The sequence below is a fragment of the Trematomus bernacchii genome, unplaced genomic scaffold (genome assembly GCF_902827165.1).
Source record: "Trematomus bernacchii unplaced genomic scaffold, fTreBer1.1, whole genome shotgun sequence".
In the NCBI taxonomy this organism is placed as follows: domain Eukaryota; kingdom Metazoa; phylum Chordata; class Actinopteri; order Perciformes; family Nototheniidae; genus Trematomus; species Trematomus bernacchii.
The window spans coordinates 2,630,167-2,656,872 of NW_022987648.1; the positions used below are offsets into that span (position 1 = coordinate 2,630,167).

General features: G+C 41.1%; 1 protein-coding gene across 1 annotated transcript in view; it reads right to left on the minus strand.

Annotated features, from left to right (window-relative positions):
- Positions 1-26,706, minus strand: part of LOC117485720 (inactive dipeptidyl peptidase 10-like) — a 430,229-nt gene that overhangs the window by 177,628 nt on the left and 225,895 nt on the right. The gene's annotated exons all lie outside the window — the stretch shown is intronic.

The following is a 26,706-nucleotide window of genomic DNA, read 5'->3' on the forward strand; positions in this document are numbered from 1 at the left end:
AAGCGACTCACCACATCTGCTGCCCCTGATAAGAGGAATTAAGCCTCACACCCTATATGTCTTCTCACCGCAGCTACTCCTGGCCTCTATTACCCACAAAACCCTGCAGGTGAAATACAGTGATCACTGACCACCAGCCCACGACTGCATCATGATTGGCTGGAGGGAAGGTGAAACAAAAATGATTGCCAATTAGAGCTCGGTTCAGATTTTACAAAGAAGCTTCCGTCTCAGACTTTTTCTGAAATCCATTTTCTTGGTACTTGACATGATGGTTTAGAGTTACTCTGTCCCTGTTATACCTATAACCAGAGGTTGAAGAAGTACTCAGATCTTGTACTTGAGTAAAAGTAGAAGTATCAGAGTGTAGGAATACTCTGTTACAAGTAAAAGTCCTGCATTCAAAATGTTACTCAAGTATAAAAGTATTATCATCAAAATATAGTTAAAGTACCAGAAGTAAAAGTAGTCATTGTGCAGATTGGTCCATTTCAGAATAATATATATGATATGTTTTATAATGATTGATCATGAAAGTGTTCTCAAAGCTGGTAAAGGTGCAGCTAGTTTGAATGACTTTGTATACTGCAGGGTAGCTTGTGGATTTACTCCAGGTGGAACTAAAGTCTGATTTAACACTTGATTATATTTCACATCATTCATCCACATCTGTGAAGTAACTAAAGGGATTACATTACATTACATTACATGTCATTTGTTAGACGCTTTTATCCAAAGCGACTTACATGCATTCAGTACTGTGGACAATCCCCACAGGAGCAATTTGGGGTGAAGTGTCTTGCCCAGGGACACAACGACATGCTGACTGCAGTGGGACAGCAGTCCAGCACACTCACCACTGAGCCACAGCCTCCCTATTAAATACATGTAGTGGAGTAAAAGTATACCATTTACCTCTGAATTGTAGTGGGATAGAAGAAGTACACAGTAGCATCACGTGGAGATACTCATTTACTGTAAAGTACAAGCACCTAATTGTACTTAAGAACAGTACTTGAGTTACTTTACAAACTGTTTAGAACTCAAAAAGTCAAACATGCAGACTGATCAGCTGACTGAACTACATGAAGTTTTTCTCTAACATGTCATAAAGGAGCCGAGATTACAAATCTAATCTAATAGAGTTGCAGCTCCTCATTTCCCATCTCCTGCTGCCTTTCTTATACTGAGGAACAGTTTGATAGGAGTCAAGCTTAAATGGAACTTTATTGTTACCATGACCTCAGACACGTAGTTCATAGATGCAGTGTGACATTACTCACAGCCCCCCCCCAGACTCATAAGACTGCTCTATTATCAGGACCGCTGCTCATTTCATTAATACCACAGAGGGCTGACGTGTCCTTGAAAAGCGACGGCGACTCTAACTACCCTTGTTCCTCCATGCATGTCATTCTTTCTCCCACTCTTTTTCACTTTCTCTCTATCTCATTTATCCCCCAATTTCCTATTTAGCCACATTTGAATCATTGTCCCCAGTTTATTAACTCAATTATGAGCAATGAAGGAACCACTAAGATCATTTTTAACCGCTTATATTTGTTAGGAATAGCCCTGACTAACCTACCAGAGGAGATGAGACAGGAAAATGTATCACGATCATTGGACAATCAATGGAGGAAATATATGTGGTCTCTTTGAAGATAAGGTACAGGTTTGGGGACTTCATGACCCTTGCAGGCATTTTTTCTAAATCATGCTTAACAGGATAACACACATCATGATTGCTCAATACATAATATATAATAGGTGTAATCCCAGTGGCAATTCCACACGTCACCTAAAAAGGAGCCCGATTGTATAGAAGTCTATGAAAGAATGGCACGACTACTCACTTGATTTATATATTTCCTTTCATAAGCCCCTTTCAGAATCATATTTATTTAATAACTGGATTGTAATTAGTATAAAAGTATTCACTGCTGCTGGATATGTTAACCTAGTATATCATAGTTTACTTTTAAGAATTGTTAACTATATTTTGTATTAGCTTATAATCAGAATCTGTAAAGTAACTTAAACTGTCAGATAGTGGAGTAAAAAGTACAACACTGGCTTCCATAATAGTTGTGGATAAAATATAAATACTCAACTGAAGTACAAGTATCTCAAGCACGGTACTTGAGTGAATGTCCTTTATTACATTCCACCACTGGCCTGCCCCTTCTTTCTTCTGTCTGAAAGTCAAAGTAAAGCACGGATGCATACACACTCTCCTGTACAGCTCGATCCACACTCAGTCTCACACCAGGAGTCTCACACTCATTGTTCTGGTTACAGGCGTTGCCATCTATAAATGTAGCAGCTGTCAGCATTTCACTGTCCGTGTAATATAAGCTGTACAAGTACAAGTACTCCTCAGGATGCCATGTCACATACTGTACAAAGTGATTGCCTTATAATTGTAATATCTGACATTTGTGTCTAAATGTCAGAGGAAAATGAAAGAGTAAGTGTTAAAGAGACTGCTGGTGCTTACAGTACACCCAACTGTGAAGCAGAGTGAACACACTTACTGACTTAACAGTTAGCACCAAGCTAAAGTCATATCCTCAAAACCAGAGGTGGAAAGTTACTAACACGTTGACTTCAATTAAATATATTATGTCAACAAACCTCACATAACTGTATTATGTTAGTTGGGAGCAATAATATAAGGTTTAAATAGGTTCAACTTAATATGTATGTACATTTTGAGCAATAGGCTTGGTTGTCAGGATTGAGGTGATTTGTGATGATTGATATACTTCTCAACATTTGCTCAAACTGGTTTTCAAAAGAACAATTTGTGGCAGCCTGTGACACTTCTCCGCTTGTGAATCTGTTCAAGTGTGTAATGTAAATATATACAGAGTGAAGAATACATTGAATTCTCCCTCTGGGATTGATGAAAAAATATGTTTTTCTTTCACCCCGCAGGCAGCCATTTAAATCACACTACAGCACTTTCTATATGTTTAGATTCTATTTTATCCATCTTGTTCAATTCCACTATCAGCTTCCTGGTTTCACACTGGGTCTTTACAATAAACAGGTGGATATGGAAATAAAATAAACATATAAATTAATCAAACTTATGTTGCTTTCCCTCCATTTTTTCATATCGCTTTCAACTCCAGACAGAGGGTTACCACAATCTAACTAAAGGAAAGGGTCTCTGTTTGGATGGATGTCTGTCCTTCAAGTGTCTCAACCGTTTATCCGATCAAACTCACTCTTGTCGGTCTTGAAGCTCAGCGTAATTTATTTCAGGAAGATTGAGTAAACATTCATTCACTCCGCAGCTGCAATCAGCTCACCATGGGCGTCATCTTTTAAACCAATTACATTTCCCTTCAATCTCCCTAGCATCCGACTATCGCGCTGCAGTCAAACTTTTTAATTGTTCTCCTCTCTCCTGCAGTCAGCTGTGATTTCAGGTGTTCATGCTGCGACCCGCCTCCCTCCCATCCACCTCCTGTCATCATATCCAGTGCCAGGAGAGCTCATCATTAGACCACACCTCATCAAATCCAGATCTTCAGGATCCTCTTCATCCCATCTCCTGATCAAATCCAGATCTTCAGCATCACCACCAGTGTCTAGACCCCGTGTGGGTTTCCTATTATTACTGCTGCACTTCCTCCTTAAAGGTCTCCTACTGTAGGTCTACTATTTTTAGGTCTCAGATATATAAAAAACATGTCTATGAAGTTTTTTGCTCAAAATACCAAACAGATCACCCATTGTAGCCATGCCTCATACCCCTCTATTTCAGCCCTGTTAGAGAAGTGCTGATTATGGGTCTAAAGCTTAAAAAAAAAAAAATGTGAAAATGAAAAAAAAGTGAGAGGGAGCTTATGCCTGCTCATGCGGGATAATTCTACCGGCAGATACTCAGCTAAATGCTGCCGTGATTAAACGGCATAATATGTTTAAAACCACTTCAAGCATTATTTCTGAAACAGTATGGAGCTCAAATGCTTTTTCTCTCGTGGGTTTACCAAAAGGTGAGTTCCTTTTTTTATTTCCTGGTTTTTTGCACATACTCTCTCCAGTACAGGTTAGCTCTGAGTGTTAGCGATGCTTGCTAATGTAAACACAGACCATATTACTTACAAAACACATCGCTCATTGTTTCTGATAGCGGCGTTTCTGATAGTGCCGTGGGTGTAAAGCCAGCCCACATTTCAGATATTACGTCATATCGGACGGAAATCTGGATCAGCTCCGTTGTTCCCTCGTTTTTAGAGATTTGGGTACGGAGAAAAAGAGAGGGTTTTATTTTCTGACCTAGGAGATAGGAGACCTTTAAAGCTCCCATGTCATGCTTTTCTGGTTATTACCCGTCCCCTTGTGTGTTATGTAGCTTTTTCTGCATGTAAACGGTCTGCAGAGTCACAAACCCTCAAAGTACACCCTGTAGCGAATAAAACTCTAACACAGAGAAGACCTGTCTATGCTGCCCCAGAACGCCTCGTTGGACATTTCTCTTTTTCCATTGTTTTCTTCCTGGGTACAGTGACGTGCCCATACCCAAATGGACCAATCCGTGGAGCTCCTCACACACACACACTCTCTCATCGGCGAAACTGTGACGCGCTGGGGGGGGGTGCCAGTGGAGCCTCGCAGATTGGGGTGCAGCCCCCTCACCAAATTGCACAATATAAATCTATTCTAGTATACCTCAACAATGGAATTATGATCAGTAGAAATGGCCATGACATGGGACCTTTAAGATATACGATATCAGGATCTGGGCCTAATCGCCAAAGACTATTAACATTACTATCATATGGCGTACATGTCAATAAAGGTTATTTAAACCAAAAAATGAGGTCTTTCCTGATTGAACTTCCATTAGTTATCATTTATTTATTCAGCCCAGACAACGATTGGAAGCTTTAATTAAACCGACTGAGTGTAATTCTACCTGACTCTGTGGAACACATGCCATCATACTCAGTCAATACAATCAATTATTCAACAGGTCAAGTAGACCACAGAAAATATAGGGATGCATTTGTTGTAAGGGAAGTATTGAGGCGTATATCTGAGGGATGATAGCAGCATCAGGGTTACTCAGAGGACACTCACACACTACATTGCCATAGTAAAACGGCCTTTCTGTGTAAAATCAGTGAAGTGGCTCTCAGGAGCTTAGAATTAATTGCACGATTCAAATCATGTTATTTGCCTACAATTTCAGTTGACAGATTGTCAGTTGTGGTGAGATTATTCCGCAACAGTTTCTACGATCGATGTCTGGAAAGCATTCGTTGTTCAAAGCACAAGATGAAGAAAAAACTCCTCTGATTGCTGCAAAGCAGTCCGCTGGCTATCATATGGCTGAGCTGTGTGCTATCGGAGGCCATTCTCTATAATCACATCATCTGTCTTTGAAATAGCAAGAATAGCCTTCAAAACGGAAAGAAAACAACTCCCATCATTATAGGCAGCCTTTAACGAGAGCGGAGAGAAAGTGCAGCAGAGGACTCCTGCTGGTTTGCACCAAATGAAAATGGAACTTATAGTATACTGAATATTTACTTATAATGCGTTGGCGGGATTGTTTAGATCAGTCAGCATTTGGCATTGCACTGTGTTGCTGTTATTAAGACTGCACTCTGTTTCTTAAACTGCTTTTAGAATGTCTGTGATATTGTGCACTATAACGGTAGTTTGTCCATTTACACAATATACAAATATTTATTTTTGCTTTGTTTTTAAAACTGTCTTGCAGGTTAGGCTTTAAGAGGCGTTAGGGGTCTAAGGAGCCAATTGTCAGGTACATGTGGTAATTAAATGATCATTGCCGTCCTTCTACGTCGGGGTATTGAATGTCCTATTATACATAGAATTGCTTGATTTCTCCCGAAAAATCATTATATAGAATATCATTTGGTATAATGAATAATTCACCATGTAAACACATTTGCAATATTCATCAGCACAGCTTAGAAAGGCTGAACCGCAACAACAGAAGGTGTCTGTTTTAAAATCAGGAAAACATTTATTAATGAGAGTACTCACTTAGGAACGTAGCACTAGTGAAATAAATGTGCACAATGTTTTTCTGAATTGCAGTGGAGTAGAATAACAAAGTACCAACAAATATAAATACTCAAGTAAAGTACAAGTATCTGAAAATTGTACTTAAGTAATGTACTTGAGTAAATGCACTTTACACCATGGTTCTATTTCCCTTTGTCTTGCATTATCACATCCATTAACTCATTGTACTCGTTGCTGGCATCTAATTCCCACAGAGGGAGAGAGGGAGCATGATAAGACTCTATGTACAATTAGGATGCTAATGCTGCCTTTGGATGTTTGATTAAGACCCCTGCCATCTCCATCGAGCCCCTGCTAATAAGCCTGTTCCTCACCGGATCACTGTACAAAGTCTTGATGCAGGAACCTTCCAGCACCGGCACCAAGCTTCCTGTCAGAGCAGTCAGGCTATTTATAGAGTTGAGCTACCCAGCCTGGACCCTGACCTTGGAGAGAGTGTGACAAATGACAAGCAGCATTCCAGCAGAAGCCGAGCCGTTTTAACAATGACAGCAGGTCGGAATGGGAGAAAAATAATGCCATCTGTAGTGGCTTATTTTTGTTTACCCATGAAATACCATTTCTCAGTGCATCGTGAATCATTGACAGCCACAGCCAGAGCCATGCTGGGGTCTTGAGGCTTAACATCTAAAATTGATCCAGTGGCTAACAGGAAACGGCAAGCTTAGCTATGTGTTGTCATCCTATTGTATTTAGCATTAGCAGCTTTGCCCTGAAGGATGCTGCCATTGGCCTTTGGTCCGTGTGAGATAATGCTCAATTAGTCTCTGTCCCTAACGTATTGGTTTCAGATATGCAAGGCTGTTGACTCACAGTGCACTGCAATGGTGTGACTGTATATTATTATGACTGCTGGGTTTAGCAACACAAAAGCATTACAAATCACAGCATGAGTCACTGGAGAACCAGGACAGTGCTCAAAAATGCATTTGCTCCTTATATTTCATATATTACTGATGGAAAAGTGGCATTAATAGAAGACACACAAATGCAACCCCTCCTGTCACCTCAGGATCTGTTTAAACTACTCTTACATTAACACAAAAAACATTGACCATCATTACATTTGATTTCTCTCCCTTTTGAGCTGTAAACAATGTCTCAGACTGCTGCTTTACATGAATAATTGCAGTAAAGAATATACTCTGAAATTAAATGAATTAACATGGTTGTGGTTTTGTTTGTGTGTACTCTCTGATAGATGAACATAATCTAGGGTTACCCATTCATTTCCTACCTTAGCTCATTTTTGAATAGGAACACCATAGGTGTAACAGAGTTGAATAAACCACTTAAAATGTAATGAAAGTGGTGATCGGTATTTGTATTTGTTCAAATGTGGAGCATATCACAAGGCCTTGAAGCAATCAAATGTAAAACACAATATTTATGATTGATGAAAGTAGTACATTGGTAGTGTAAGACATGCGGGCTGAAGCTTAAAGACAACTGTTGTTATTGTAGTTTAAAAGGTCTGCTAGTGTCCTGTCATTGGAAATGCAGCACCCTAAAACACCTTTGCTTCTCTGTTCAAGCAAAAAGAAAGAACATGAAGGTTAAAATGTATGTTTGAATCTTTGTTTTATAAGATAAACTGTTGCTTTCCTCTGGGATATGTAGCAGTCCCAAGCTTATTTAAAAGTTATGTGAAGAGGTAACTTTGCATATTAAACAAATGCTCCTCAGCCATGAGTCAGCGTGCCCCAGAGCTGACTCAGCCCTCAGCCGTGTTCAGCCAATGCCTTAAATAGCACAAACTGGATTAAATAATAGACAACAAACGAGTGAAGAGAAAAGCAGGGGAAGTAGAACCGACCTTCAAACAAACCCTGAGCCACAAAGACAGGGGTGAGATTGTCAAAGTGTTGAGTGAGGCCCGTATATTCAGCACAGGAAGTCAAACTCACCATTGATTTTCTTACCGAGCTGGAGAAAGTCTTTGATTCTCGTCAATAGTCAGACGGGAAAGGTATGCTCACTAAAGAGGCTCACGCCCAGCCTTCAGTGTGAGGCAGCCATCCCTGACTGCAGTAAACAGGATCTGAAGCCCGCTCCCACCGCAGGGTGAGGAACTCTCACTCTTTATCCTCATGTTCACTCTTAGCCAGGTTTGGGAGTAACGGATGAATGCAATAGGATTCTTCTAACGTTTAGCTTTACTTCTTCAGTTGTCTGCTCGCTGAAGAGAAAAAGGATGACGGTCCGAGGGCGTAGCCGCCTTATATACTGTGGGCCTGCGCGCACATTCAGGTAGGCTCGCCCCGATTGGCCGGCTACGTTTACGTAACTCAGTAGGTGAATGCACGCACGACATGATAGAGAGTAGTACCCATAGAGTCCAGTAGAGGGCGGAGCCTGTGTGAGATATAACCTCTTACTGATGTTTATTTTCTCTTGGATTGATTGCATTGCATTAATATTGAGGTACTCCAAAAGTATCAAAAGTAATCAGATGACATTACCTTCATATTGTGATATATTATGAAAAGAAAAAGAGCTAAAATGTATAATGTTTTTTTAGCTTACTCAGGAATTAAGTTTGGTTAATTGCAGATATATTAAATAAAAGTTCCTTCACAGCCAATGTAAGTAACAGTAGCTGCTTCGCTTGCTTCAATTTGTTGTGACATTGCTGTGTTAGTTATAAATGACCGTCTCCAGCATTAACAAATAATTCATCATTGAGCACTAAGGTATAGCACTGTGTATATGCTATATAGAACATGTCTATGCCAATAAACGAATTACATTTCACTTTAACCTGATTAAAAATAACTGTGGTAGCTGCTGTGCCTCACATCACACCCTACACACCTTGCTGTATCACATGAAGCGTGGCTGACAGGACTTGTCAGTTCTATACATAGATACAATATCTCTTGTGATGTTGCATCTATACACAGGCTGTTTAGGCATCTGTACACTGAATCAATACATTTTTTTTACATAATGGAAAGTGACTTCTACAATATCTGCCATCCCCAGCTGTAGAGAAAAAGATTTAGGAACAATGGTTTTAAAAATATGTTCTGAACTAAAATGCCTTCACTTGTATTCATCACTAACAGTAACATTGCATGCAATAATATAATATGTAAGGATATGTATATAGTGTTTGGGAACTTTTGAATTCATTAAGCAATAATTGGGCACAGTCATTTGTTTGAGATTTGAATCCATTTTTACACTGTTTGAATTTGGGTGAAAGACATTTTAATATTCTCTGTTGTATTAATGTTTGCTAATTCTATTGCTAGCCTCATTGAAGTCACTGATGCATATAAAGGGAGCAACGCCTGATTTCATTACACTAACACAGGCTGGGACTGGATTTAATGGGACGTATTTATCTGAATGACATCTGAATTGAGGATCCATTTAAGCGCAAATCACCTACAGTATGTGAGGCCGATAAAGATAATTCCAATAATCAGCCTTACTTTGATTTTCCAATGCACATAAATGCAATATAACATCATTTGCATGGCGGGTGTGAGAGCCATTGTCTTTACCCCACAGTCACATCTCTAATTTGAAGGCAATTAGACACAGTTGACTACTTTCCTGGGCAAATTGTACTCCAGGCTGTGGATAGGATTGTAGCCATTTCCTCTCAATTCCAAAACAGATCTCATTTATTGGTAGAAATACAAATTTAAAGCTGAACCTGACATCAGCAGCTGAATGTGTCGGTGCTGACAGGAAATTGTCTCTCTGTGTGAGGTTAAAGTGCTGCTGTGTCTGTATACCTATAGAGTGACATTGGAGGAATCAGCGGTCACTCAGCTATAAAATTGCTAGTTGAGAGGGCATTAGTGGGGAAGGAGAGGTGGGGGGCTGGTTAACTCTGAGTGGACCTGACCGGGGTGGAATATTGAAAATGGATTCTATAAACTAACCAACAACATAAATCTCTCTTCATCGCCTTCAAAAATGGCCTCATGGGCATTTTCTCATCTAGTTATCATCATTATTTATCAGTGCCTTCCAAAATGTAGAAAGAATAATTCATGTTTTACCTCAGTTTACAATTGGAAGTTCTGGCCCGGCTGAACCTACTTCTAAAGCGCTCGGAGAAGGAAATATATCTTAACCTGTTAAGCCCCGAGCCTGTTTTCCAGGTCTCAGGCTCGAAAATGACATTCAAGGTTCAAGGGTTCAAGGGTTCAAGGGTTCAAGGGTTCAAGGTTCTTAATTTGTCATACGAACATAGCTACAGTGTAGTTATGTTGATGAAAATCTTAGGTCACAGGCTTCTCCAACAGTGCAACACAATAACACAGATAAACAGACAAATATTGTGCAAGTAAATATTAAAAAGTAAATACAAAAAGAAAAATAGTTTAAAAAAAGTGAAATAGTGAAATAAGAGTCTATATGCAAGCTATTGGAATGATATATTAGATAAATAGATAAATAATTACTAAGTAGCAGATGAATGTTATGGATGTTGTTACAACAGTTCAGGTGTTTAACAGTCTTATTCCCTGTGGGATGAAACTGTCTCTGAATCTGGTGGTTTTAGTCCGGATGCTGCGGTAATGCCTGCCATTCAAAATGAATAAATGAGAATCGTATCTGTGTTGTTGATCTGTAATATTACAGTGTTACGTTGATTTGTTTGTCTTTCTCGGTCCATGCACTACGCATTTGAGTGGTTTTGTGTTAGAAAAAAGCTGTGGCCCCCCGCCACAGCTTTTTTGTGTGTGTCTACAGAAGGTCCAGTTGTGATATAGACGGTTCGCCACTGCCTCACACACAGGAGGGACTATCAGGATCAGAATCAGAATATCAGTGTGTAGAGAAATGGAAACACACATCTTGATGCTAATAACATGTCAGTGCAGACCGTTTTTACTGAAGTTACAGGACTATAAACTCAGATGATGGAATGTGTGAGATATTGATGATGTAAATATAGTGCAAATAAATCTTTCTGATGTGTCATTTAAAATCCCACTAATGTCACAGTCATACACTCTTTGTAACATGGCTCGTTCTTTATTCACTCATTATCCAGACTTTTCTTTTATCAAACCATCACAGCCCCGCACCGGTAAACAGCTCGGGTAGAATGGGCGTCATTTCTCACATGTGTGTTGTTTGAACAATGTGACAAATATTCATCTGATAACAACACATAATAACTAATACCCTTACATTTGCCAAGGCCATGCCTTAAATAGCAAAGTAAATAAAAAAATGTTTTTGTATCTACTCGAAAACATATTTTGGCTTCCTCCTTGGCCCATGTTTTCCACAGCTTTTAAATATAAATGTCAATATTAGTAATTAACGTTTATTGTACCACAGTGGGTGTCTGTAACTCTCTAACTTTTATTAACTAAAGTCTCTGTTTAACCTCTTAAGCCCTGAGCCTGTTTTTCAGGTCTCAGGCTCGAAAATGACATTCCCAGAACAAATTACCATATCTTCCCTTCTAAAAGGGTTAAATTAATAATCTTTTTTCTCAAAGTAATGATAAACCTGTGAGTTGGATGTAGAAAAGTCAGAATCAATATAGATGTTTTTTATTTTAAAGAAAATTCAGATTTTACATAGTAAAAAACTGTAAATTATAGTGTCCGTCCAAAAAATCTTTTTTACTTATAGTGAAAACTACCCTTGGATGATGGTAAGGTAGACTAAAAGCTTTAGGAATCCAAAGTACAACATATAATAAGTGCCCTGTATCAAGATTGATGCAAAACAAGTGACATTTGACCTTTTTAGAGAGGTTTAGCAAAAAGAAACCACTTCTGGGGTCATTTGGGTGGATTTTCCATATCTCTGACCCCCCTTGCTCGATTTTGATGGTTGACACCTCTTTCTGACCGTTAGAGCCAATAGAATCGAAGGGGGAGTCCCCCACACACACTCATTGTGACAAAAAAAGGTGGGGGCCTTGCGCATGTCATTTTGCATTAGAGTGAAGCTACATTCTAGCTCTGACATCTAGAAACGGAATATCATGGATTATCCGTTTTATTGCTCATGGATTATCAGAAATCATTTCAAAGGGACACAGACACATTGGATTAACCTATGGATTAACGTCAGCAGCGTTTTTATCGTTTTAATGCCATTGAAGACCACTTTGGAGAGACTACAGAGCCAAGGTAAGCTTGTTAGCATTTTTAGCTACCTAGCGTCACCTGTTTTGATGTCTGTTTTTGTTTATAACGTCGCAAATTCGGATAATTCAGTGATAATGAGGGTAATGAGCGTTGCTAATTCCGAGACTCAGTGTTAGCATTGTGGGTTTTCTTTTAAAAAAAAAAAAAAAAAGATCAGTTAGATGAGTTTCTTCCCGTTACATGGATATAAAACATTCATAGTTTATTAACCTGTTAAGCCCGAGAGACCCCGGTACCGGGGCACTGCCGCAACATCTTGCAGAAAACAGTGTCTGAGGGCAAGGTCCTTTTTATAAAACTATGAATGTTTTATATCCATGTAACAGGAAGAAACTCATCTAACTGATCATTTTTTTTTTTTTTTAAAAAGAAAACCCACAATGCTAACACTGAGCCTCTGAATTAGCAACGAGCGAAAAATGCTAACACCTTACTGCACTGAAAATCACTCACAAAACCTTATTATTTATCTAGACCTGAAAAACAGGCTCAGGGCTTAACAGGTTAAATGAACATGCCCTCAGACACTGTTTCCTGCAAGATGTTGCGGCAGTGCCCCGGTACCGGGTTCTCTCGGGCTTAACAGATTAAAACATGTCAAAACTAAGATCTGGAAGGATAAAAATAATAAAAAATATTCCATGAATAATATGCTACTCTCACAAAATGCTGTGAGCAAATTGGTACAACAGATTAGAGCTGGAATGCTCCCCACAGCTCTTACTGTACGATAACTTGCTCTCAATATCCACGATCAGTACAGTAGATGAATGTGGGGGTCTATCTATCGTAGAGTGCTATCAATACCACTGCCCTTTGAGATGAGCCTTTGATTATCTATCCGGGGAGTGAAATCGATCCCCGGCTGCTCTCAGTGCTTACTATAAGTCCTGAAGTGCAGAAAACTGTGTTTGCCAGAAACACTGGTGCACTTCATGAGGCTGAGCTGATGAACTGAGTAAAGGCCTGGCACGGGCAACCATGTCAATATTAATGAGTGCAATATTCATGGAATAAACTCAAAATAACCTCTGGATCAATGGGAAATCTGTGCCAATGGTAAATGGAATTAAACAGGCGAGTTAATTTGCATCTGTACAAATCTCTGTCTGCACCGAGAGACGTTCTGCATCGGTGGCTCTTCACTACATCATGAGGGAACTGTTTGAAAAGCTCAACAAGGCCGACAGTAAACTGCACAAAGAAAGCTCTTGTTTACCAAGCTGTGTATGCTTTGTATCAAAGAATACTCCAGAAAGGAAGGAGTTGCGTCAGAGAGCGCACTTCTCTCTGGACATTTGTTATTTTGTAATTGTTCCTTTCGTTCTTGCTCTTCAGGAGACAATTATGTTGTTCACTGTGAAGCTAGAATACACCCGGCCTCAGAATTTCAATTGAGCAGCCAGGGTGAATTTATGGTGTCTCAATGAAAGCTGATGTTGTTGGAGAAAGTTGCCTGAAGCAATGTTACATTTTAAAAAAATATTTTGGAAGTCAGTAAGGGAAAGAAACCCACATTCACACAGAGACTTCACTCAGAATCTCAATGATAGTCCTTAAAGTAGGTCAGATCTGATCCTAATTAATGCTCTAAATTGAAATAAAACAAAAACAAAACAGCTACTTCCTAGCTAGGTTTAGTGAAAAATGGTCTGGCATCAAACGGTTACAATGGTTAGTTATTTAATTCACAGATAAAAAGCTTAAGTTGATTTGGTTTGGTTTGGTTTTTGAAAATATGCTGCAATGGCTCAGACTTGTTACTCCTTCTGTACAGCCCCATGTTTTTTTTTGTCGTTATATTTTATCATTTGTTTGACTAACTCTGTTCACCCTGTGTTTATATATTATTGGCAGTGACATCAATCTTCAAAAAGATATATAGTTACAGTTTAGTGTTGATATTTACGCGTTAATCTGAACACCTCTACAAAATATATGTTTCGAACCACTGATGATCCCGTTGTGCTGTCTGGAAACACACGCACGCACGCACGCACGCACGCACGCACGCACGCACGCACGCACGCACGCACGCACGCACGCACGCACGCACGCACGCACGCACGCACGCACACACACACACACACACACACACACACACACACACACACACACACTGACTGTTCCTTCTTCCTAATTCCTGGTCTCTCAGGTGAGACTGCAGTCTGTCCCCTGTCTGTGTCAACACTGATGACTCCAGCCTGGTAATTGTATTTTAATCCTCCGAGGATGGAACATGTGTCAGCGTCAGTTTATTCTGGGCCCCGCTCGCCTCAGGATACAGAAAGCTTATAACACCAAGGTCGCAGTGTGAATCACCACCTAGCTGGGACATTTTGGACAGAAAAGTCAATGTGGAGGAGATGCACTCTGTACCCTGCATCATGCCTGCCAAGTGTCTTTGAGCAACGCATGATCTGAAGCCAGGAGAAATTCTAACCCCAGGATTAAATCTGTGATTAAAAACAGTTTAAAAAAGAACGCAAAGGCAATGAATCCATATCTAAATCCAGAACGACTGGGAAAGAAAAATCCTTTGCTATGTTCAGTGAGTAAAAATAAAATATTCCAGAGCAAGCACATTTGTGATATTTTCAAAATGTATTCAGAGAGAGGTGAGAGCAGATCATTAGGATGACCTTATAGCAGAATCACAGGAACACACATCCTGTATTCAAATCAGCTGCTACAGTATGAATACAAACCTTCCTGCTGTCTGTTCCCTGAATGAATGTACTGCAGAGTGGCACTGAACTTAACACAAGGAATGGAAAAAAATCACACCATTATCAGCGTTTAACATTCACAGATTCTCCTCCAGAGAATACAAAACTGTCTCCACCAGCAAAACAACAATGTCATTTTTTATTTATTCTGCGACAACCTACAGCAGGGTTGGGGAACCTCCGGCCTCCGGGCCGTATACGGGCCACGAGACCATTTGGTACGGCCCTCGAGGTAATTTATAAACACACCCAAAAAAGAAAAAAATTAAAGAAATCTAGACCGCAAAAGAATTAAACAAGCGAGTGCCTGTTTTTCCTGGCCAAGGTCAGGGTCCTTGAACACAACACGAGCCTAACGTGTCATCACGTGGTATATGTCTCGTCTGACAGGGGTGCAGTGCTGACGGAGAGCACCGGAACGCGGCTCCGGGACTTCACAAATGTCAGTACCCATAAGGAGCCGTACACATGCCGCAGTCTTTGTGTGGCTGTGTCTTTAGTTGTAAACCCAGTGGCGATCTGTTCATCTGTCATACTGATCATACAGTCAATAACTTTGTTGTTATTAGCATCTGGTTAGCTAGCTATGCTAACGAATATAAGAAGCGTTTTCTCCAACCAGTGAGGTAAAGGCACATCTTTATATGATCATTATAGTTATAAAAAATAAGAGAATAAAGTAAACAGGTATAAAATACTATATGACAGTAAAACAAAGTTATTAATAAACAAGAATAGAGTTTGAAAGGGGAGTGATTTGTAAAATATCCATAAAGAAAAAGAAAATCTGCTTAGAGTTCTGTTTCATATGGATGTTGAGAGATGTTTCCATAGATCTCTTCATGTTGCTCTCAAAGTGCACCAGATTGATGCTTTTAACTTCAACATTTAAAAAAAAATCTTCCTGGGGGAGCATCCCCCCCGGACCCCCCTAGAGGAGGTTAGGTCCCCCCCCCCACTTAAATAATGTCCACATGGATAGGAAACTAAATACATTTGCACACATCTTGTGTCCATATCTTTCTGTTCTGGTGGTCATGCCACAACGTGCACGTGCGCGAGTCATGGTAAGATATCTGGATTCAGAGGTTGCTTTTTCTTTGCACAGCATGAAAGAAACGCAAAATTAACGGGCTGTGATTTTAGTTTTTTTAAGCAGAGGTCAATAATTTGTACGGCCCTCGGAGGATGTTGAAAAAATTGAAATGGCCCTTGAGAGGAAAAAGGTTCCCCAACCCTGACCTACAGTATCTCATGTAAATGTCCTTATAAGTAAAGAACAGCGCTGTCTCCAGACTGTACTCAGCAAAATAACTTTTTTAAACTGTCCAATCCACATATGAAAATAACTGCAGATGTATCTCGCAATATAAACGGTTGTGATCACAGCTTTTGGCTGCCCCAAAGTTGCCAGATTAAATCAGTTATTGCAGGCAAACATGGCAGCTGGGTCACACACGTCCACATTTTACAGCTAAATAGAACAATATAATGCATTTCTGAAAACATTTGAAGCTAGAATTAGCAATGCAGTACCAGAATCATGATCGATGTTTGATCAGCTCCATCTAATGCATTGCTTGCCAAGGATTGCTGAATGTGGTCCGTGCAAAGTGGGGTCAACTTCAAATCTTTTGCTGTTGGTCAAGGCTGAAATGTCTGCAGGTCTAAATTCACCAAAGTTGAACTCTGCAATATGCAAAGATGGAAATGTGTTTTACCACTGTGAGCAAATGTTGTATTTGCCCCTTTACTCACATAAAATGGGAATAAACCGAAGGTAAACATTCTCGACCTTGCCCGTAAGCACAGCATCAGGAAAGCTCCGCACAATATTGACTTTTTGTAGATATAGCTACTAAAACCTGTGCTTCATGTGTTTCCATGCCTCACCCTCCCCTCTCTGTGTGACTCAAACCATCTTCACCTCACACCTCTGCAGCCCACTTCATTTTGCCCTCCCATCATCCTCTTCATCCTGATCCTCTCGATCAATTGGTCATTTACACCCGTATACTTTCCTCTCTTTACCTTTCCTACTTTCTTTCTATACCCTTCCATTGTCATCATATTAAAGCCTGTCTTTATCTGCTCTCCTTTCCTCCCCCTCTCCCTCTCTGAAGCCACTGTGAAGCAGCAGCAGTATCCAGGACATTTTCTCCATTAGTGTGAATTACAGCATCCCGGGGCAGAGGATCAGAGCAGTGACTCTAACTCACAGTAAGGCAGGCATCCATTTCTCCTACCACTTGCCTTTTGTCCCAAGCAGAGACAACAACAGCTCCATTAACAAAGCAAAGAGACTGCCCTGTCTAACCAGGTGGTCTATTCCCCCCCGATGACTGCAGAGAGGTCAAACTCCAAACAGTCTCAGCTTTTTCTGACAGTGAAAATAAAGAAGGGCTGGTCCACTGTAAGGTTTCACTGCCAGGAGTATTCCAGCTCACATCTAGATTTTCCAAACTGAAGTTATGTACGTACTCTCTTTGAGTATATCAAGAGAAACAGTCAACATCAACTTTATCTTTCTGCCTGCTTCTAAGTTTTTTTTATAATTGTATTCATCAATCAATCCAATTAAACATTATTTATTCAGTCCAATATCACAAACTACACAGGGGGCTTTTCAGTGTGTATACGACACCCTCTTTTCTTAGAGCCAATGCAGTGACGAGGAAAAAACTCGCAAAGAATGTAGAAAAACGTTATTAAGGTTATAAATATCATGCTGGGTAACAGAGGACGTATACCTCTCCCAGGACGCACAGACATCAATGTCCTGTATATATAAAACAATTACAACATTGACAATCCAAATGACAAATATTATAGTATAAATGTATATAAAAAAATATGGCACCAGGAAGATGTCAAAAAATGTTAGGTGGTGCCAAAAAAGAACAGCGTGAGTGTTGGGTGACTTTATCAGGGTGTTTAATGATTCATTGATTGTGCATAACATGTGTATCTGTATAGATGCCAGTCTGTCACAGGGCTGACACATGTACAGTAGATAAGGCTTTCAGTGTTTAGGATATGAACACTACATGGTGATTAGTCTGAACACAGAAGGATATCCTTTCTAAGGGTTCATTAAGAACTTCACTTTAGATCCAGGTGCACAGGAACTATTCCCAATGTAACATTGTGTGGCCTGGAACAGTGTTTCTAAAGGAAAGGGGAACAAAACATCCACATTAACTAACCTAAACCTCACAAGCGGGACTCACTACTCTCCCCAATAACAGGAAATTAACAGTGTATAACAGGCATTTAAAGGGGGGGGGGGGTCGAGGAGGCTGTTCGCTGCTTCATATGAACAAAAGCATCTCATTTGAAACTTGACTAACCGTCTCTTCATACAGCTCAGAGAGTCTGCCACGAGAAACCAACTTGAGAGTAAACTGTTACATGAACAGTTGGTACAATTAGACATTAGTGTATAAATGGCCAACAGTAAGTAATAGCGTCACAATATAAATATAACAAGTACTCCTGCACAGGGACACACATGAAGAACTGTTCTCTACAAACCATTGTGAGCCGTGAAAGAAAGACTAGCACCAAGAACCTGGGAGCTGTGAGCAGACAGGTTTACCAGCAGGAAGCCATTCATCCAAATCACTGGCATACATTAGATTCCTTCATTGACCTATTGGTGTGTGTGTTCATATATATGTTAAACATGTCAATAGCTCATGGCCTCATCGACTAATCGTGGGACCCCCCGGACTGTTCTTCCCTCCAATGAAAATCATGTGAGCCATTCCTCATCACACATTCCTCTGTACATTTAGCAAATGTCTGTTCAATGCTACTTCTTTAATAACGGCACAGCTCTTGTTTGTTGCACTTGCTTTTTTCTGTATTATATATAGTTCTTTATTATAGTTTTTAACATAAATGGGGCGAAGCCTGCGAGCTAGTTCAGGCGGTCAGCTCGAGCACCAATGATACATTAACACGTGACGCACCTCGTCCCTCTTACAACCAACCAAACAGATTCTCCTAAACATGCCGCTCTATTTAAGCTGCCAGGTCTTCCTGCCTCTGCCTCGCTATGCTGCTGCTGCCACTGCTGTGTTCACGTTGCTGCTGCTGTGTTTGTGCCCTTCTGCTGTGTTCACGTTGCTGCTGCTGCTGTGTTCACGTTGCTGCTGCTGTGTTCACGTTGCTGCTGCTGCTGTGTTCACGTTGCTGCTGCTGTGTTCACGTTGCTGCTGCTGCTGTGTTCACGTTGCTGCTGCTGCTGTGTTCACGTTGCTGCTGCTGCTGTGTTCACGTTGCTGCTGCTGCTGTGTTCACGTTGCTGCTGCTGCTGTGTTCACGTTGCTGCTGCTGTGTTCACGTTGCTGCTGCTGTGTTCACGTTGCTGCTGCTGTGTTCACGTTGCTGCTGCTGCTGTGTTCACGTTGCTGCTGCTGCTGTGTTCACGTTGCTGCTGCTGCTGTGTTCACGTTGCTGCTGCTGTGTTCACGTTGCTGCTGCTGCTGTGTTCACGTTGCTGCTGCTGCTGTGTTCACGTTGCTGCTGCTGTGTTCACGTTGCTGCTGCTCGCCTGCCCCCCCACCACCCAAGCTCCATCCCAGCATCCACCTGTAGGCCCGAGCCTAGACGCCAAACTCAAACTATATGTGCTTTTAATAAACATATAAAGAAACACGTGAGTTGTCTGACTTAACTTTTTTAATATTTCTATGTTTATTCCATTTTTGTGCAACTTAAATACAAAGCAAATTCCATTTGTTAAGCTTGGTGATAAACTGGATCTTCATTCTGACTCTGTGTTGCGATCCATTGCTACATGTTGTTAGGACAATCAAATCAACATGTGCTGATCAGACTCGTGTATCCTCTGGAGGCTGAGAGGAGCTCACTGAAGAGGAACCAGTCTAGCCGTTGATTCTCGACAGCATATGAACGAGTACCTCTCTGATTCAGCTTCTACTCCTGTTACATCAACAGTCACGACCAAGAGTTTAAGATAAGAATTCAAATTCAATGCAGCAGACCACCCAGAGATATTTTATTCCGAACGTACCTCATCCTTCTCAATATCTTACACCCACATTACCCACAATGCAACTCAACAACCAAAACCTGTCTTCCTCAGAAAGTATGTAGCACTGCCTGTAGTATTTTTGGTCAGATTATGTCACCAACCTCTCTGAGAAAATCCAGAGTGTACAGGTCAACACCTGTATCGCCCCTAGTTACTGACAGCTACATCAAAACCTCACCGATGTCACCATATGTAGGATCTCTGTCTTTTTTGTCACAAACTATTAAAATCTGTCCCAGATAATTTATAGGTTTACCAAACATGTATGTATCTAGGATTTATTTTAAATATTGAATGCAAACATCCAATATGTTTCAATGAGTCCAGTTACTGTATAGGGTTGTACATTTTAATCGGTGTCTTGCTTTCATGTTGGTTAACACATTTGTATTTCAAGTACAGGTTTGCTGAGTATTCTTTCTCAGTGATCACTCACATGCTACATGCATGTTGAAAGTTATGTAAAAGGTTGACCATTTTCAAAAGTGCTGGTTTCTCCAACAAGTTGCCATCATAGTTATATATTGAGCCAACAATACAAAAAACTGAAACTTTCGGGGTTATGGATTGGTTCACATTAACACATTAGTATGCCAGGATAGTCACTTCTAGCTTCACTGACTAAACCACAAACAATAAGGCTTCCTACAACAATGGACCTTACTAATCATCCACGGTACAATTACTGTTCCTCCACCGTGCAGATATTTAAACAGCTCAGGGCTCCACCTATTATTTAAAGATCCCTCTATGTTTCCCCCTTTTGTCATTCCCTCAGCATCGTCATGCAACTTTGATGAAGAGTAACTCTGTTGAGAGGCTGCTAGAGAGCCGTGTGAGGCTGTGGGCTGACAGTAATAGCTCTGGCTCTGAAGGCACTCTCACGCCCGGCGCTTGCAAACGTAATGCCGGCCTGCTGCATAAATCTTACGCAATAACTTTGAGTGACTGCCCGACATAGGATGATCAAACATTTACTGCAGCTTTTAGAGCGTGAACAGTTGGCTTTAGCCATTTACAGCAACAAATACCACAATCATCTGGCTTTAAGTATTTCGATTTTCATTTTTCTAATCGACTCTAACAGGAATGCACTAAAACTCTTAAAAAATCGAAGTCTTAATGATGTCCTGCAGCTGTTTTGCAGACACATGAGATTATTGAATCCAATAATGAGCATTGGTAAAAGTATGAAACAGTTATGATGTGTGCAGCCACAGCAGGCTCCATTAGCATCGCCTCACAGCTGTGAGATACAGCAGCTTCACTAATTAAGTCAATGCTCACACCAAACAATCCACAACATGACTTTTAAACGGCCTGAAGGCCACTGAGCAGCAGAGTGGATAGGAAGCTGTGAGATATCACATTTCTACCACATCCCATGAGGCCTTCTAATATTCCAGGCACAGAAACCCAATTATGAGGCCGCGGTTTTGATTTCTTAGAATAATAGGGCTACAGGGCTAAATTCAATTAAGAGCAAATATATTTAGCAATCTCTCAGAGGGAGCTCCACAGTGCAACATATAATTAGTTATAGGTGTAATAGAAAAGTGCATTGACTGAGCGGGGGTTACATGAGCCTGCAGGAGCACTGTGGACATTTGGAGAGAGAAATTGATAACTGATGGTGATAGAGGCTCGGCTGTTTGGCCATACAAAGACGCGTGATTGTCAAGTTGCACACGCCAGATCTGGCAAAGACTCTGATTCCCAGTAAAGGCTTGAAAAAGCATGGAGGCCGCAGTGAAGAACACTTGATAGGCACATGCACTGGGACTCAGACCCGGCCTGGGTCCCTTTACGCCCCTCTATCAACCTCTGAAATCAGTCACTCTAATAAAGGCTAAGCTAGCCCACACTGAAAAAACTGTGAAATTGACTTTAATTAAATGTATTATATCAACACATAAGCAAAACTACAGTTTGAAGTATTATTATATTTTATATATCTGTGGAGATAAAACATTTAGTTAAAGTCAAGGTCCCAGTTTTTTTATGCAAATGTATCAATTAAATAAATACATCTTGAAAGAAAACCAAAAAATGACATAACGATGCAGTGCGTGACACCTCCTGTGTAAAGGTGCTCAGGAACATTTAACCCCTGCAGTGTAACGGCAGCCTGGAGCCGGATATGGAGTGTGTGTATCTGGGACACAGTGTGTGTTCTCCCCTCTTACAGACTCAATCTCCACCACTGTTCTCTTGCAAGGTGTCGCGGGCAGCTGACAGGAGGCAGCGGCTGAATGACAATGTGCCCCCCCCCCCCCCCCCCCCCCCCCCTACAGACACACTGTGCATGTGCCCACGGCATTCAACATCCCCCTGACAGCTGAATGAGCTCCACGCGCGGCTGAGAGCGTCTTGATTGTTTCTACAGAGGAAGCCCAGGTTAAATCCGCCTCTCACTAACATTGAGGCTGATGGACACTTCATGTCTGCGGGCAGAGCCGCCTGCATGCTGCCGGTAAAGCATACAGATGAAGCCACACGTTGACTAATGGTCTGACCTTGCAGAGAGTTTAATGCGCGCGGGTAAAGTGGGAGAAATGGAGAGCAAAGAAAAGCCGGTGCCCACCTCATCCTGCTGCGGCTGGTTCTGCCTCTGGTTCGGCTGCTCCTTGGTGGCTGTCATGGTAAACTCCCTGTTTGATTAAACTTGGTTGAATCCGAACAGAAGAGACACCGGATTCCCGTGAAAGTCAGGAGAGGGGAGGATGCGGCGTCTTGTCAAACTGCGGAATCTTAAAGAGGAGAGTGAGGGGGGACGGAGCCGTCACGCGCGGAGATGTGCGAGCTCTCTGACGAGGAGCCAACCCAGGCTGTGTGTTCACATCAGCCCCGGCCGGGAGGGAGGAGAGTTCCGGACACGCTCGTTACCGAACCGAGTGCCGAAGTGTTCACACATCTTTCCCTCCGACACCAGTGAGGAAGGGGTGGGCTCGGTAACTCTCTCAATCCCCTGTCTGCTCTCAGTGATGCTGCTGTTTGGGAGGACGGGAGGATATAGCCCGAAAGGAGAGGAGGAGGGGCAGGAGGAAGGGGGGGGGGGGGGGGGTGTACAAGTGGTCTTGTGATCCCGAGAGGGTGGGGGTTACATTTACTGGAAAGACATTCACAATACTGACTGTCTGTGGCTAAGATGGATACATTGGCTGATCAACCAATCAGAGGGTTGGTGGTTCGATCCCAGCCCCTGCAGTGTCGAAGTGTCCTTGGGCAAGATACTAAACCTCCAATTGCATGTCTACGGTACTAAAGTGTATGCAAGTGGATATAAGCCTCAGCTAAATACCATGTAACGTTTATTATTATTTGTTTAAATCCCCGAGTTCAATATTAATACTCACAATTAATGAAACCGACAATCAAACCAAAATGAGTTTAAGCAGGAGGGCAGAAAGCATCGCTTATAAAGAAAATAGCCCTCTCGTTAGTCATCCAGTCTCAGGATTACAAAATAATAAATAATCAGTCTATAAAAACACACGATGAGTGCAGTATGGACAGTTCCTCTGTGGAGCATGTCTGTGCACAAGGGGTGTGACTGTTTTGTTAATGCATGCTGAATCCCCCTTCACGCGCAGCCTCGGAGCTGCAGCGGGAGGAGCTGTCCGTGGAGCCGAGGAGCTGTCCGTGGAGCCGAGGAGCTGTCCGTGGTGCTGACAGCACAAACAGCAGAGCCCTAAACACCGGCCACAGCCTGCTTCAGACAGTGGTGTGAAGTAACTAAGTACATTTACTCAAGTACTGTACTTCTGTACAATGTTGAGGTACTAATTTACACTACGACAGTACAATACAGAGGTAAAAAGTATACTTTTACTCCACTACATTTATTTAAAATATTTAGTCACTTTGCAGATTTGAATTAACGATGTTAAATATAATCAATCAAACAAGTTACACCTGGAGTAAATTCACAAGCTACCCTGCAGTATAGAAAGTCATTAAAATTAGCTGCACCTTTACCAGCTTTGAGAACACTTTCATGATCAATCATTATAAAACATATCATATATATTATTCTGAAATGGACCAATCTGCACAATGACTACTTTTACTGTCGCTACTTTCACTATATTTTGATGAGAATACTTTTGTTTACTTGAGTAACATTTTGAATGCAGGACTTTTCATGGTAACAGAGTATTCCTACACTTTGGTACTTCTACTTTTACTTAAGTACAAGATCTGAGTACTTCTACCACCTCTGGCTTTAGCTGGAGCTGTCGTGCTGTTGTACAGGAGCGGCTACACTCGGCCTTAATCAAGGATCTTAAACCGTCAATAAAAGACATTCAGCTCAGCTCGCTGTGGGCTGTTAGAAACGTGTGGGCCAAAGATGATATTGCATGGCTCTTTGGAGCACTTAGCAGCGGGATGACACCTGTGAACCCGAGCTGTAGCACTGAGAGCAGGATCATCAGAGCAGCGTTCTCTGCGGTCACAGGCTCAACTTTATGATGCCGCACTGTAAACACTCACACAGAATGATATGAAGTCTCATATCTTTAATGTCTCTGCCAGACAAGGATCAATAATGTATATCTGCATCGGAATGCTGCGGTGAATCACTGAGCTTGTTATTGCAAGGTGTAATAACCCACACGAGCTCTCACTGTTGCCATACTGGACAGTAGTGCTGAGAAAATAAAACATGTATATATACTTATAGAACAATTATTATGTGGTTGTATTTAGCTGACAATTTAGTTCAAAGCCACTCACAATTAGTGCTTTCAAAAAAACAAGAATCCTGCAGGTATATCAGCTTTTCAATAAGCCAAACCAACAAACAGACATTGTTTATGACACTGCATTGGCTTCTAACCACAGAAGTGAGATTTATTTTGCAGGACAGAGTCCAAAACACATTTCCTTACGAGGACAATTAAGTGATTTTCACTTACACAAGTGAGCTTTATTTATATTGTTATTAGTTTATAAATGATGCTACTTCAAAATCCATTCAGCTGAACACTGGAACAGCATTCATCAGGTGGCCAGAAACAAGAGTACATTGAAATGATAATGTTGCTCCATCATGATTGTATGAAGTTAAGGTGTATTAATGCTGCGTTAACATGAAACTTAAAACAATGGTCTGAAAGACCAAACTTAACTTGAGGATTCAAAGTGGTACTCCAAAAATCAATAGGTGATGTCCTGACGTCTACTGTACAGCTACATCTTTGGTACCAAGTCCCTGAACTACAGGAGAGAGGAACAGAATCCCTCAGCGAGGAAACTTCTGCTCTCACACTCCTTTCATCTGTACAGTAGTAGGGATGAGATCACATTCAACACAAGCGGAGTATGGTAGTGTTCAAAAACTATCCCACTTGTATTATAAGAAGGAAACAAATCGATATGTGTGCTCCGTTTGTAGACAAGGGTGATTCATCTACTTGGAGGAGTAAGTCGGTCCAAGTCGGCCTACGGCAGCGCTGTCGATATGAGAAGCAGGCAAATCATGTATTTAGCACAGCTTCTCTCTAACATAAATACTTGTTCGGATGTTTTATTTTGCTCTAACATTACAGTAGGTCTTGAAGTATACATGTGCCTGAATATATAGTACTGCAAATGTTATCTTTAGTTGTATCAGTCCTGGCTTTATTACAAAGCTATGAACCAGAGTAACACTCTGCTGATGGCCACGACTGTCAACTTTACTGTTCCCTCTGACAGCATGAACAAAGATATGTTAGTAATCAAAATGTTATGGAAGAACAATACTTTTTTAACATCAAAAGAGAACTTATGTTATATAGGTTGTAGTGCTTGTAAATAGTCTGCAAAGGCAAACATCCCTGTGTTCCCTCCTGAGGGAGTTTCATTACATTACATTTAACTTAGCTGACACTTGTATTCAAAGCGCTCCAACACATTGTACGTGATAGGCTAAGGCGCGGGACATCTCTAAGCGGTTGATCAATCACAACACAGCAGGCCAGCTAACCAATCAGAGCAGACTGGGCTCTGGTTTCAGACAGAGGGTGAAAAGAGGTGCTGCAGCACAGGCAGTATGAGAAAGAGCTTTTTGAACATTAAAGCATGGAGACATGTCCCAGTAGAGACACTACATACTGATATACACCTGAACATCAGCAGGAGAGGACTCTTTAAAGTAGAGACACTACATACTGATATACACCTGAACATCAGCAGGAGAGGACTCTTTAAAGTAGAGACACTACATACTGATATAACACCTGAACATCAGCAGGAGAGGACTCTTTACAGTAGAGACACTACATACTGATATACACCTGAACATCAGCAGGAGAGGACTCTTTAAAGTAGAGACACTACATACTGATATACACCTGAACATCAGCAGGAGAGGACTCTTTAAAGTAGAGACACTACTATACTGATATACACCTGAACATCAGCAGGAGAGGACTCTTTAAAGTAGAGACACTACATACTGATATACACCTGAACATCAGCAGGAGAGGACTCTTTAAAGTAGAGACACTAAATACTGATATACACCTGAACATCAGCAGGAGAGAACTCTTTAAAGTAGAGACACTACATACTGATATACACCTGAACATCAGCAGGAGAGGACTCTTTAAAGTAGAGACACTACATACTGATATACACCTGAACATCAGCAGGAGAGGACTCTTTAAAGTAGAGACACTACATACTGATATACACCTGAACATCAGCAGGAGAGGAC